The 9,542-nt window shown below is 48.0% G+C and overlaps 1 long non-coding RNA gene across 1 annotated transcript; it reads left to right on the top strand.

The window, feature by feature from the left end:
- The first annotated feature begins 521 nt into the window (after positions 1-521).
- On the top strand, positions 522-8,248 carry LOC127909358 (uncharacterized). Its single transcript, XR_008070898.1, has 3 exons — positions 522-586; positions 3,035-3,328; positions 7,910-8,248. It is a non-coding gene; the product is annotated as an uncharacterized LOC127909358 (long non-coding RNA).
- Positions 8,249-9,542: the final 1,294 nt, after the last annotated feature.

Genomic DNA, 9,542 nt, shown 5'->3' with positions numbered 1-9,542 from the left:
GAGCAGCAGTTGTTGTAGTTAGAGCTGCAGTGGTTGTCGTAGAGGCAGCTGCTGTGGTTGTAGATGATAAAGTTGTTGTAGGAGCTGCAGTTGTCGTGGGAGCTACAGTTGTTGTAGGTTGCTGTTGTTGTGGTTGTCGTAGGAGCTGAAGTTGTAGTTGTTGTAGCAGGAGCTGCAGTGGTTGTCGTAATAGGTTCTGGAGTTGTAGTGGTCGTTTGAGCAGCAGTTGTTGTAGTTAGAGCTGCAGTGGTTGTCGTAGAGGCAGCTGCTGTGGTTGAAGTAGATGCTAAAGTTGTTGTAGGAGCTGCAGTTGTGATTGTTGTAGCTACAGTTGTTGTAGGTGGAGTTGTTGTGGTTGCTACAGTTGTAGGAACTGAGGAGTTGTAGTTGTTGTTATGGTTGCCGTAGGAGCTGCAGTGGTTGTCGTAATAGGTTCTGGAGTTGGTAGTGGTCGTTGTAGAGGAGCAGTTGTTGTAGTTAGAGCTGCAGTGGTGGTCGTAGGAGGCAGCTGCTGTAGTTATGGTTGAAGTAGATGATAAAGTTGTTGTAGGAGCTGCAGTTGTCGTGGGAGCTACAGTTGTTGTAGGTGCTGTTGTTGTGGTTGTCGTAGGAGCTGAAGTTGTAGTTGTTGTAGCAGGAGCTGCAGTGGTTGTCGTAATAGGTTCTGGAGTTGTAGTGGTCGTTTGAGCAGCAGTTGTTGTAGTTAGAGCTGCAGTGGTTGTCGTAGAGGCAGCTGCTGTGGTTATGAAGTATAGATGCTAAAGTTGTTGTAGGAGCTGCAGTTGTCGTGGGAGCTACAGTTGTTGTAGGTGCTGTTGTTGTGGTTGTCGTAGGAGCTGAAGTTGTAGTTGTTGTAGCAGGAGCTGCAGTGGTTGTCGTAATAGGTTCTGGAGTTGTAGTGGTCGTTTGAGCAGCAGTTGTTGTAGTTAGAGCTGCAGTGGTTGTCGTAGAGGCAGCTGCTGTGGTTGAAGGAGCTATGATAGAAGTTGTTGTAGGAGCTGCAGTTGTGGTGGGAGCTACAGTTGTAGTTGGAGTAGGTGCTGTTGTTGTGGTTGTCGTAGGAGCTGAAGTTGTAGTTGTTGTAGCAGGAGCTGCAGTGGTTGTCGTAATAGGTTCTGGAGTTGTAGTGGTCGTTTGAGCAGCAGTTGTTGTAGTTAGAGCTGCAGTGGTTGTCGTAGAGGCAGCTGCTGTGGTTGAATGGTTGTCGTAGATGCTAAAGTTGTTGTAGGAGCTGCAGTTGTTGGTAGCTACAGTTGTTGTAGGTGCTGTTGTTGTGGTTGTCGTAGGAGCTGAAGTTGTAGTTGTTGTAGCAGGAGCTGCAGTGGTTGTCGTAATAGGTTCTGGAGTTGTAGTGGTCGTTTGAGCAGCAGTTGTTGTAGTTAGAGCTGCAGTGGTTGTCGTAGAGGCAGCTGCTGTGGTTGAAGTAGATGATAAAGTTGTTGTAGGAGCTGCAGCTGCCGTGGGAGCTACAGTTGTTGTAGGTGTAGTTGTTGTGGTTGTCGTAGGAGCTGAAGTTGTAGTTGTTGTAGCAGGAGCTGCAGTGGTTGTCGTAATAGGTTCTGGAGTTGTAGTGGTTGTTTGAGCAGCAGTTGTTGTAGTTAGAGCTGCAGTGGTTGTCGTAGAGGCAAATGCTGTGGTTGAAGTAGATGATAAAGTTGTTGTAGGAGCTGCAGTTGTCGTGGGAGCTACAGTTGTTGCTGTTGTTGTGGTTGTCGTAGGAGCTGAAGTTGTAGTTGTAGCAGGAGCTGCAGTGGTTGTCGTAATAGGTTCTGGAGTTGTAGTGGTCGTTTGAGCAGCAGTTGTTGTAGTTAGAGCTGCAGTGGTTGTCGTAGAGAGCAGCTGTTGTGGTTGGTTGTAGATGCTAAAGTTGTTGTAGGAGCTGCAGTTGTACAGTTGTAGGAGCTACAGTTGTTGTAGGTGCTGTTGTTGTGGTTGTCGTAGGAGCTGAAGTTGTAGTTGTTGTAGCAGGAGCTGCAGTGGTTGTCGTAATAGGTTCTGGAGTTGTAGTGGTCGTTTGAGCAGCAGTTGTTGTAGTTAGAGCTGCAGTGGTTGTCGTAGAGGCAGCTGCTTGTGGTTGAAGTAGATGATAAAGTTGTTGTGAGGAGCTGCAGTTGTCGTGGGAGCTACAGTTGTTGGAACTGCAGGTGCTGTTGTTGTGGTTGTCGTAGGAGCTGAAGTTGTAGTTGTTGTAGCAGGAGCTGCAGTGGTTGTCGTAATAGGTTCTGGAGTTGTTGTGGTCGTTTGAGCTGCAGTTGTTGTAGTTAGAGCTGTGGAGTGGTGGTCGTAGAGCAGCAGCTGTTGTGGTTATGGCTGTAGATGATAAAGTTGTTGTAGGAGCTGCAGTTGTTGTGGGAGCTACAGTTGTTGTAGGTGCTGTTGTTGTGGTTGTCGTAGGAGCTGAAGTTGTAGTTGTTGTAGCAGGAGCTGCAGTGGTTGTCGTAATAGGTTCTGGAGTTGTAGTGGTCGTTTGAGCAGCAGTTGTTGTAGTTAGAGCTGCAGTGGTTGTCGTAGAGGCAGCTGCTGTGGTTGAAGTAGATGTTAAAGCTTGTTGTAGGAGCTGCAGTTGTCGTGGGAGGGAGCTACAGTTGTTGTAGGTGCTGTTGTTGTGGTTGTCGTTGAGCTGAAGTTGTAGTTGTTGTAGCAGGAGCTGCAGTGGTTGTCGTAATAGGTTCTGGAGTTGTAGTGGTCGTTTGAGCAGCAGTTGTTGTAGTTAGAGCTGCAGTGGTTGTTGTAGAGGCAGCTGCTGTGGTTGAAGTAGATGCTAAAGTTGTTGTAGGAGCTGCAGTTGTTGTGGGAGCTACAGTTGTTGTAGGTGCTGTTGTTGTGGTTGTCGTAGGAGCTGAAGTTGTAGTTGTTGTAGCAGGAGCTGCAGTGGTTGTCGTAATAGGTTCTGGAGTTGTAGTGGTCGTTTGAGCAGTTGTTGTTGTAGTTAGCTGCTGGTTGTGGTTGTGCTGTAGAGGCAGCTGCTGTGGTTGAAGTAGATGTAAAGTTGTTGTAGGAGCTGCAGCTGCCGTGGGAGCTACAGTTGTTGTAGGTGTAGTTGTTGTGGTTGTCGTAGGAGCTGAAGTTGTAGTTGTTGTAGCAGGAGCTGCAGTGGTTGTCGTAATAGGTTCTGGAGTTGTAGTGGTCGTTTGAGCAGCAGTTGTTGTAGTTAGAGCTGCAGTGGTTGTCGTAGAGGCAGCTGCTGTGGTTGAAGTAGATGATAAAGTTGTTGTAGGAGCTGCAGTTGTCGTGGGAGCTACAGTTGTTGTAGGTGCTGTTGTTGTGGTTGTCGTAGGAGCTGAAGTTGTAGTTGTTGTAGCAGGAGCTGCAGTGGTTGTCGTAATAGGTTCTGGAGTTGTAGTGGTCGTTTGAGCAGCAGTTGTTGTAGTTAGAGCTGCAGTGGTTGTCGTAGAGGCAGCTGCTGTGGTTGAAGTAGATGATAAAGTTGTTGTAGGAGCTGCAGTTGTCGTGGGAGCTACAGTTGTTGTAGGTGCTGTTGTTGTGGTTGTCGTAGGAGCTGAAGTTGTAGTTGTTGTAGCAGGAGCTGCAGTGGTTGTCGTAATAGGTTCTGGAGTTGTAGTGGTCGTTTGAGCAGCAGTTGTTGTAGTTAGAGCTGCAGTGGTTGTCGTAGAGGCAGCTGCTGTGGTTGAAGTAGATGATAAAGTTGTTGTAGGAGCTGCAGCTGTGATTGTTGGGAGCTACAGTTGTTGTAGCTACAGTGTAGTTGTTGTGGTTGTCGTAGGAGCTGAAGTTGTAGTTGTTGTAGCAGGAGCTGCAGTGGTTGTCGTAATAGGTTCTGGAGTTGTAGTGGTCGTTTGAGCAGCAGTTGTTGTAGTTAGAGCTGCAGTGGTTGTCGTAGAGGCAGCTGCTGTGGTTGAAGTACAGTTGTGATAAGCTGTAGTTGTTGTTGGAGCTGCAGCTGCCGTGGGAGCTACAGTTGTTGTAGGTGTTGTAGTTGTTGTGGTTGTCGTAGGAGCTGAAGTTGTAGTTGTTGTAGCAGGAGCTGCAGTGGTTGTCGTAATAGGTTCTGGAGTTGTAGTGGTTGTTTGAGCAGCAGTTGTTGTAGTTAGAGCTGCAGTGGTTGTCGTAGAGGCAGCTGCTGTGGTTGTTGTAATGATAAAGTTGTTGTAGGAGCTGCAGTTGTCGTGGGAGCTACAGTTGTTGGAACTGGTGGTGCTGTTGTTGTGGTTGTCGTAGGAGCTGAAGTTGTAGTTGTAGCAGGAGCTGCAGTGGTTGTCGTAATAGGTTCTGGAGTTGTAGTGGTCGTTTGAGCAGCAGTTGTTGTAGTTAGAGCTGCAGTGGTTGTCGTAGAGGCAGCTGCTGTGGTTGAAGTTGTTGTATCAGATGATAAAGTTGTTGTAGGAGCTGCAGTTGTCGTGGGAGCTACAGTTGTTGTAGGTGCTGTTGTTGTGGTTGTCGTAGGAGCTGAAGTTGTAGTTGTTGTAGCAGGAGCTGCAGTGGTTGTCGTAATAGGTTCTGGAGTTGTAGTGGTCGTTTGAGCAGCAGTTGTTGTAGTTAGAGCTGCAGTGGTTGTCGTAGAGGCAGCTGCTGTGGTTGAAGTTGTTGATGATAAAGTTGTTGTAGGAGCTGCAGTTGTCGTGGGAGCTACAGTTGTTGTAGGTGCTGTTGTTGTGGTTGTCGTAGGAGCTGAAGTTGTAGTTGTTGTAGCAGGAGCTGCAGTGGTTGTCGTAATAGGTTCTGGAGTTGTAGTGGTCGTTGGAGCAGCAGTTGTTGTAGTTAGAGCTGCAGTGGTTGTCGTAGTAGTTGCTGTGGTTGACGAGAAGCAGCTGTTGTGGTTGGTTGTAGATGTAGTTAAAGTTGTTGTAGGAGCTGGTGGAGTGGTCGTGGGAGCTACAGTTGTTGGAACTGGGAGTTGTAGTAGGTGCCGTTGTTATGGTTGTCGTAGGAGCTGAAGTTGTAGTTGTTGTAGCAGGAGCTGCAGTGGTTGTCGTAATAGGTTCTGGAGTTGCACTGTGGTCGTTTGAGCAGCAGTTGTTGTAGTTAGAGCTGCAGTGGTTGTCGTAGAGGCAGCTGCTGTTGACGGTTGAAGTAGATGCTAAAATTGTTGTAGGAGCTGCAGTTGTCGTGGGAGCTACAGTTGTTGTAGGTGCTGTTGTTGTGGTTGTCGTAGGAGCTGAAGTTGTAGTTGTTGTAGCAGGAGCTGCAGTGGTTGTCGTAGTAGGTTCTGGAGTTGTAGTGGTCGTAGGAGCAGCAGTTGTTGTAGTTAGGGCTGCAGTGGCTGTCGTAGGGGCAGCTTCTTTGGTTGAAGTAGATGCTAAAGTTGTTGTAGGAGCTGCAGTTGTCGTGGGAGCTACAGTTGTTGTAGGTGTTGCTGTTGTGGTTGTCGTAGGAGCTGAAGTTGTAGTTGTTGTAGCAGGAGCTGCAGTGGTTGTCGTAATAGGTTCTGGAGTTGTAGTGGTCGTTGAGCAGCAGTTGTTGTTGTAGTTAGAGCTGCAGTGGTTGTCGTCAGAGGCAGCTGCTGTGGTTGAAGTAGAGATAAAGTTGTTGTAGGAGCTGCAGTTGTGTTGTTGTAGTAAGTTGTTGTAGGTGCTAGTTGTTGTGGTTGTCGTTGGAGCTGAGGTGTTGTAGTTGTTGTTATGGTTGTCAGGAGCTGAAGTGGTTGTTGTAATAGGTTCTGCAGTTGTGTGGTCGTTTGAGCAGCAGTTGTTGTAGTTAGGAGCTGCAGTGTAGTTAGGAGCTGCAGTGGTGTCGTAGAGGCAGCTGCTGTGGTTGAAGTAGATGATAAAGTTGTTGTAGGAGCTGCAGTTGTCGTGGGAGCTACAGTTGTTGTAGGTGCTGTTGTTGTGGTTGTCGTAGGAGCTGAAGTTGTAGTTGTTGTAGCAGGAGCTGCAGTGGTTGTCGTAATAGGTTCTGGAGTTGTAGTGGTCGTTTGAGCAGCAGTTGTTGTTAGAGCTGTTAGAGCTGCAGTGGTTGTGTAGAGGCAGCTGCTGTGGTTGAAGTAGATGATAAAGTTGTTGTAGGAGCTGCAGTTGTCGTGGGAGCTACAGTTGTTGTAGGTGCTGTTGTTGTGGTTGTCGTAGGAGCTGAAGTTGTAGTTGTTGTAGCAGGAGCTGCAGTGGTTGTCGTAATAGGTTCTGGAGTTGTAGTGGTCGTTTGAGCAGCAGTTGTTGTAGTTAGAGCTGCAGTGGTTGTCGTTAGGCAGCTGCTGTGGTTGAAGGAGATGATAAAGTTGTTGTAGGAGCTGCAGTTGTTGTGGGAGCTACAGTTGTTGTAGGTGCTGTTGTTGTGGTTGTCGTAGGAGCTGAAGTTGTAGTTGTTGTAGCAGGAGCTGCAGTGGTTGTCGTAATAGGTTCTGGAGTTGTAGTGGTCGTTGAGCAGCAGTTGTTGTAGTTAGAGCTGCAGTGGTTGTCGTAGAGGCAGCTGCTGTGGTTGAAGTTGTTGATAGGAGCTGTAGTTGTGATTGTTGTAGGTAGCTGCAGTGGTCGTGGGAGCTACAGTTGTTGTAGGTGTTGCAGTTGTTGTTTGTGTCGTAGGAGCTGAAGTTGTAGTTGTTGTAGCAGGAGCTGCAGTGGTTGTCGTAATAGGTTCTGGAGTTGTAGTGGTCGTTTGAGCAGCAGTTGTTGTAGAGCTTAGGTTGTCAGTGGTGCTGTCGTAGAGGCAGTTGCTGTGGTTGGAGCTGTAGATGATTGTTGTAGTAAGTTGTTGTAGGAGCTGCAGTTGCCGGAACTGGGAGCTACAGTTGTTGTAGGTGCTGTTGTTGTGGTTGTCGTAGGAGCTGAAGTTGTAGTTGTTGTAGCAGGAGCTGCAGTGGTTGTCGTAATAGGTTCTGGAGTTGTAGTGGTCGTTTGAGCAGCAGTTGTTGTAGTTAGAGCTGCAGTGGTTGTCGTAGAGGCTGCTGCTGCTGTGGTTGAAGTAGATGATAAAGTTGTTGTAGGAGCTGCAGTTGTCGTGGGAGCTACAGTTGTTGTAGGTGCTGTTGTTGTGGTTGTCGTAGGAGCTGAAGTTGTAGTTGTTGTAGCAGGAGCTGCAGTGGTTGTCGTAATAGGTTCTGGAGTTGTAGTGGTCGTTGGAGCAGCAGTTGTTGTAGTTAGAGCTGCAGTGGTTGTCGTAGAGGCAGCTGCTGTGGTTGAAGTAGATGATAAAGTTGTTGTAGGAGCTGCAGGTGCCGTGGTGAGAGCTACAGTTGTAGGAGGTGTTGTTGTTGTGGTTGTCGTAGGAGCTGAAGTTGTAGTTGTTGTAGCAGGAGCTGCAGTGGTTGTCGTAATAGGTTCTGGAGTTGTAGTGGTCGTTTGAGCAGCAGTTGTTGTAGTTAGAGCTGCAGTGGTTGTCGTAGAGGCAGCTGCTGTGGTTGAAGTAGATGATAAAGTTGTTGTAGGAGCTGCAGTTGTCGTGGGGGAGCTACAGTTGTTGTAGGTGCTGTTGTTGTGGTTGTCGTAGGAGCTGAAGTTGTAGTTGTTGTAGCAGGAGCTGCAGTGGTTGTCGTAATAGGTTCTGGAGTTGTAGTGGTCGTTGGAGCAGCAGTTGTTGTAGTTAGAGCTGCAGTGGTTGTCGTAGAGGCAGCTGCTGTGGTTGAAGTAGATGATAGTTGTTGTTGTATTGTTTGTGATTGTTGTAGTAAGTACTGCAGGTGCCGTGGTCGTGGTAGCTACAGTTGTTGGAACTGCAGGTGTTGTAGTGCTGTTGTTGTGGTTGTCGTAGGAGCTGAAGTTGTAGTTGTTGTAGCAGGAGCTGCAGTGGTTGTCGTAATAGGTTCTGGAGTTGTAGTGGTCGTTGAGCAGCAGTTGTTGTAGTTAGAGCTGCAGTGGTTGTCGTAGAGGCAGCTGCTGTGGTTGAAGTAGATGATAAAGTTGTTGTAGGAGCTGCAGTTGTCGTGGGAGCTACAGTTGTTGTAGGTGTGTTGTTGTGGTTGTCGTAGGAGCTGAAGTTGTAGTTGTTGTAGCAGGAGCTGCAGTGGTTGTCGTAATAGGTTCTGGAGTTGTAGTGGTCGTTTGAGCAGCAGTTGTTGTAGTTAGAGCTGCAGTGGTTGTCGTAGAGGCAGCTGCTGTGGTTGAAGTAGATGATAAAGTTGTTGTAGGAGCTGCAGCTGCCGTGGGAGCTACAGTTGTTGTAGGTGTAGTTGTTGTGGTTGTCGTAGGAGCTGAAGTTGTAGTTGTTGTAGCAGGAGCTGCAGTGGTTGTCGTAATAGGTTCTGGAGTTGTAGTGGTCGTTTGAGCAGCAGTTGTTGTAGTTAGAGCTGCAGTGGTTGTCGTAGAGGCAGCTGCTGTGGTTGAAGTAGATGATAAAGTTGTTGTAGGAGCTGCAGTTGTCGTGGTCGGGGAGCTTGTTGTAGGAGTTGTTGTAGTTGCTGTTGTTGTGGTTGTCGTAGGAGCTGAAGTTGTAGTTGTTGTAGCAGGAGCTGCAGTGGTTGTCGTAATAGGTTCTGGAGTTGTAGTGGTCGTTGAGCAGCAGTTGTTGTAGTTAGAGCTGCAGTGGTTGTCGTAGAGGCAGCTGCTGTGGTTGAAGTAGAGTTGTTGTATAGGAGCTGTAGTTGTTGTTGTAGTAGTACTGGTGCAGTGGTCGTGGGAGCTACAGTTGTTGTGCAGGTGTTGTAGTTGTTGTGGTGGTTGTCGTAGGAGCTGAAGTTGTAGTTGTTGTAGCAGGAGCTGCAGTGGTTGTCGTAATAGGTTCTGGAGTTGTAGTGGTCGTTTGAGCAGCAGTTGTTGTAGTTAGAGCTGCAGTGGTTGTCGTAGAGGCAGCTGCTGTGGTTGAAGAGAGCAGTTGTTGTATAGGGCTGCAGTTGTTGTAGGAAGCTGTTGTTGTCGTGGGAGCTACAGTTGTTGTAGGTGCTGTTGTTGTGGTTGTCGTAGGAGCTGAAGTTGTAGTTGTTGTAGCAGGAGCTGCAGTGGTTGTCGTAATAGGTTCTGGAGTTGTAGTGGTCGTTGAGCAGCAGTTGTTGTAGTTAGAGCTGCAGTGGTTGTCGTAGAGGCAGCTGCTGTGGTTGTTGAAGGAGTAGATGATGAAGTTGTTGTAGGAGCTGCAGTGAGGTGGTCGTGGGAGCTACAGTTGTTGGAACTGCAGGTGTAGTTGTTGTTGTGGTTGTCGTAGGAGCTGAAGTTGTAGTTGTTGTAGCAGGAGCTGCAGTGGTTGTCGTAATAGGTTCTGGAGTTGTAGTGGTCGTTTGAGCAGCAGTTGTTGTAGTTAGAGCTGCAGTGGTTGTCGTAGAGGCAGCTGCTGTTGGTTGAAGTAGATTGATGTAAAGTTAGTTGTGAGTTGAGCTGCAGCTGCAGTGGTCGTGGGAGCTACAGTTGTTGAACTGCAGGTGTAGTTGTTGTTGTGGTTGTCGTAGGAGCTGAAGTTGTAGTTGTTGTAGCAGGAGCTGCAGTGGTTGTCGTAATAGGTTCTGGAGTTGTAGTGGTCGTTGGAGCAGCAGTTGTTGTAGTTAGAGCTGCAGTGGTTGTCGTAGAGGCAGCTGCTGTGGTTGAAGTAGATGTTGTATAAAGTTGTTGTAGGAGCTGCAGTTGTCGTGGGAGCTACAGTTGTTGTAGGTGCTGTTGTTGTGGTTGTCGTAGGAGCTGAAGTTGTAGTTGTTGTAGCAGGAGCTGCAGTGGTTGTCGTAATAG

The sequence above is a fragment of the Oncorhynchus keta genome, chromosome 19 (assembly GCF_023373465.1).
Source record: "Oncorhynchus keta strain PuntledgeMale-10-30-2019 chromosome 19, Oket_V2, whole genome shotgun sequence".
NCBI lineage: Eukaryota > Metazoa > Chordata > Actinopteri > Salmoniformes > Salmonidae > Oncorhynchus > Oncorhynchus keta.
Note: the sequence above shows the minus strand (reverse complement) of the source record. Positions and strands in the feature narration are given on the sequence as shown.